The sequence below is a fragment of the Littorina saxatilis genome, linkage group LG9 (genome assembly GCF_037325665.1).
Source record: "Littorina saxatilis isolate snail1 linkage group LG9, US_GU_Lsax_2.0, whole genome shotgun sequence".
NCBI lineage: Eukaryota > Metazoa > Mollusca > Gastropoda > Littorinimorpha > Littorinidae > Littorina > Littorina saxatilis.
This window is the reverse complement of record NC_090253.1, coordinates 9,988,782-9,993,781: the sequence shown is the minus strand read 5'-3', so window position 1 is coordinate 9,993,781 and position 5,000 is coordinate 9,988,782.

Genomic DNA, 5,000 nt, shown 5'->3' with positions numbered 1-5,000 from the left:
TCTGTGTCTGTGTCAGTCTGTGTGTGTGTGTGTGTCTCTCTCTCTTTCTCTCTCTCTCTCTCTCTCTCTCTCTCTCTCTCTCTCTCTCTCTCTCTCTCTCTCTATCTATCTATCTCCCTCTCTCTCCCTGCGTGTGCGTGCATGTGCGTGTTCGTGTTTGTGTGTCTGTGTGTGTCACTGTCTAAGTTTTTGTCTGTCTATATGTCTTTGTCTTTGTCTTTATTTATTTATTTATTTATTAAAGAGATTTCTATAGCGCATAACTAAAAGCACTATGCGCTTTACAATATCACTAGGTATAAGCACACGCAAACATACTCTGATTAAATAGAACTTAGCCCAACACTGAAGACATACTAAGAACACTAAACATTTGAGTTCATACAAAAATAGAGAATTAAATTAAATGCTGGACAAACGATTAAAATAAGCTTAAGGCCTACACCGACTACAATGGACTATTTCAAATACACAAATTTAGTCAACTATAAAAGCCAGTGCATAAAACTCCATAGTCTTTGTGTGCGTCAGTGCGTGCTCGTCCCGTACTAAGGCCAAAAAAAATTAATTGTCTGTTTAGGGTAACCCGACCGACCCTATCGATTTGGCGCCGACCCAAAAACTTTTTTTTGATTTCAAAAAAAAAAAGAAAAAAAAAGAGGTAAAAATGCTAAAAAGAGACATTTGGCGTTTCTTTCTCTCCCTTTCTCTCTGTTTTATTTATACGTTAGTTTTGAAACATGTATTCATCAAATATAAGAAGTGAATGTTCAGCCAACATAGCATTTACACACAAAAAAAAAAAAAAAAAAAAAAAAAAAAAAAAAAAAAAACTACCTACCTACCGACCCTACTTTTTTTGGTCATGTTACCCTAAACAGACAATTTTTTTTTTTTGGCCTAATGACAATAGTCTACGTTTGTACGCCGTTATTTCACTGGGTGGTTTTCCCTCTTTTTCCCGAGGGTTTTTCCGTTGGTCCTTTTTGAATCATGTCCCAGCCACCACACCTACCTCCTCCTCACCAAACCGCCTCCAAGTATCAAGGTGTACTCGCAAACTTTCTTTATCTCCTTCCCATGCCTCTGCGATCGCAAAACGGAAGTGCTGCGGTTATTTACTTCCAGAGCTGAAGAGTTGCACGGCTGACACGTTGACAGAAAGACGTCACAACTTGGCAAGAGTTGTGGGTCTTGGTCCCAGCGACGTGCTAGTATGGACGCGCTGCAAATTAGAAGCAATTAAGTTCACACTTCGCAGCTACGCAATTTGCGCGGTAGGGGGCGATGGGGTTAACAAAAACGAATAAAACTTGGAAGTTGGTTGCAAGTTATAGAAACAAGAGATCGCTTGATTATGTTAGCTTCATTTGGTTGGAAGCCTTCGCACGATTTGACCAAAGACAGTCTGGGCAACGCTTGGCGATATCTTTGGTTTCACTAACGTAAACAGGAAATCCAAAAACCGAGAGACTGCCAACGTTCCAAAATTCAGAATAAAAAAACAAGAAAGGTAGGTTGTTGGAACGTTTGTTATTGACAAAACAATACATTCACAGATATTTCGACCCAACGGTCTTTTAAGTGAACAGACATACAAATATTCACACAAAACCTATCTTGATAGTTCTATCAGTTTACGTCCACAAAGACCGTTGGGTCGAAATATCTGTGAATGTATTGTTTTGTCAACAACAAACGTTCCAACAACCTATCTTTCTTGTTTTTTGATTCTAACATAAACAGGGTTTAAAAATACTTACAGAAACAAGAAATCGCTTTATACTTTCAGCTTTGATTTTGGGGACATTGAGAATGCGACAAAAGCAAGAGATGTCATGATGATTTCAGATTTCATGGGTTGGATGCTCGCCGTTTGACAGACACAAACAGATACTGATAATAACTCAGTCTTAGAGGGGCAAGAAATTGCCTTATAATTTCAATTTGAGATTTTGAGACTAAAACTTAAAGCAAGAGATCCCTTTATTATTTTAGTTTCATTTTGGAATAGAAGTTACACTGTTTGGTTTAAGCGTGTTTATTCAAATTCTCATACACACGTTTCAAACAATAACAACATTGAGAACGTTAACAAGCAGATTGCTTATGGACACGTTCTTGAACTTATAATCAATACACATTCAGATAGCAAAACATGGCGAACAAATGATAGCTTCAACACTTATCTTGATAATCTTTAATTATATTTTATACAAATAGGGTAAAGAGAGAGAGAGAGAGAGAGAGAGAGAGAGAGAGAGAGAGAGAGAGAGAGAGAGAGAGAGAGAGAGAGAGAGAGGGAGAGGGAGAGAGAGAGAGAGAGAGGGAGGGAGAGAATGCCTGGCTACATCAATTGCACAGTTAATATAATATCAGCCGAAGCGATTAGTTAACATAACATAGTCTTGTACAACAGAGAATATTTTCGTGTTCAAAGATATAGTTAAATCAGTATTTCCAAACAAGAGTGTTTTGCAGTCCAGAACGTGTGTTGGCAGACTATTGAATAAAATGGTTCTATGTTCTTTAAATTTTGGACAGTGTAATAAGAAATGTTCAGAATCTTCCGGGCATGCTCCACACGTACATTCTAGATTATCAGAGAGGTGTCGGTTAACTAAGTCTTGTTGCAAATCGCTCATGTTTAATCTCAACCTGCTGTGAAGTACCTGTCCCTGGCGGTTGCCTAAATAATAATACGGTGGAACAACAACATCTCCATCGGTCAAATACCTTTTAAATTCACCAACTGACTGCGTTTGTTGTATATTTTCTGGAAGATTATTCCACAAAGCTGTCGTTGAAGGAAAAAATGAAGATTTATATAACTCACTTCTGCACAATGGAAACTTACGTTCAAGAGGGCGTCGTCTGTGGTAAGGATTTACATCGGAAACCAGGACCGGCAGTTTGGAATATAAATATTCTGGGGTTAAACGATTTACAATTTTATAATACAGCAAAAGTTTATGACGACGTCGCCTTTCTTTCAGGGGCACAAAACCCGATTCGTTATACAGTTTTTGGTGGCTTGTGCCACGTACTGCACCTACAATGATTCGGATTGCATCGAGATGCAATGTCTCCAACTCGTCTGCCAAACACTGTGTACAGTTATCCCAGATAACGTCCGCATAATCAAACAATGGTAACATAAAGGATTTATATATAACTTCAAGTGATTTTCTGTTTAAACGATGCTTGAATAAACCAAAACACGCAATTGACTTTCTACATTTAGCAATTAGACTTCTTATGTGGGAATCCCATTTACAATTACCTTGTAGAATGACGCCAAGGTGCTTGTGATTTTCAACATCAGCTAGGTGTGCATCTTCGAAATACAATGGTGGAAGTAAAACATTTTGTAGCCTACAAATGTCCAACAATTCTGTCTTTTGACAATTAAAAGTGACTTTCCATTTAGAAGCCCATGTGCGAATTTTATCCAAATCAGAATTCAAAATCTCTGCTCGTACATCATCGTTATCTAAACTTAAGTACATACTCGTATCGTCTGCAAAGAGTTTCAACACTGATTCAAGACCAACACCAATATCGTTAATATAAATGAGAAATAAAAGAGGTCCTAAGACAGAACCCTGAGGGACACCAGCAGAAGGGGTAGCATAACTTGATTTGGTTCCTTTCAATACTACTGCTTGTCTGCGATCGCTCAAGTAATGTTCAAACCAAACAAGCAAGGGACCTCTTATACCTATCGCCTCAAGCTTGTGGAGCAGACCGCGATGCCAGACTTTATCAAAAGCTTTGGATACATCAAAAAATATTGCCTGTGACATAATGTTTTTATCAAGTGCAACACAAAAATCATCATATATACTCAATAGTTGATAAACAGTCGAATCACCAGCAATAAAACCAGATTGGCAGTGTGTAATCAAATCATAATTTTTCAAATAACCAAACACACGGATTTGTATACATTTTTCAAGCACCTTCCCAATACAACTCAGCAAAGAGATTGGACGGTAGTTGGAACAAGCACTCCTATCGCCTTTCTTAAAAATGGGCGTAATGTGAGCAGTTTTCCAGACAACTGGAAAAATACCCTCAGACAAGGATCTGTTAAAGAGAACTGTAAGCGGTGGAACGATAACAGGTAATCCATCTACAAGCAATTTATTATGTATTCCGTCAGGGCCCACGGCCTTGGATAAATTTAAATTCCTTAACACTTGGACAACTTCAGCTTCTGTTAATTCAAAAGTCGATAAAGATGTATTACACCAATTTGCCTCGGGCAGGGGATCGTCTGGATTTTCAACTTTAGACTGGCTTTCAAAATAACTATTAAACAAAATCGTTTTTTCACAAATGTTATCAATAATTTTTCCATTATCTTCTAGCGGTGGAATTTCGTTACATGCAACACCTTTTTTCTTCAAGAAGGAATTAACAAGTTGCCACCAATTTTTGCTTCCGAAGTTCTGTTTACAATTTATCCTCTCATCAAGTTCTAGAAAATAATCTCTTTTTCTTTTACGAATTTCATCTGTATACTGATTTCTAGTCAGGCGGAATAATGCCCACTGCTCAGGTATATTTAAGCGCTTAGCAACTTGATGTATACAATTTTTTGCGTTTCGTAATTGTAGAATATGTTCAGTCATCCATGGGGCATCATCTTCACGTACTGTTATTATCTTAACAGGCATACATGTTTTTGCAACACGGAATAAATGTTCAGAAAACAAGGCAGCAGCTTCGTCAATGGACGCATTTAAAACTGTGTTCAAAAGATCAATTTTGTTCAATTCAAACAAAAATGTATCAACATCTAACTTGGCATAATTATATATAGTCCTTTTGAACTGACCTTTCTTTAGTCTCTGTGACGTTAATTTTACACATGGCACAGAATGGTCACTACAAATTTACACTGTTTGACCATCATTAACATGTTTTGATCATTACACTCTGATCTGAAGCAAGAGATTGCTTGATAATTTAAATAAAAAGAAAACACACCAGAA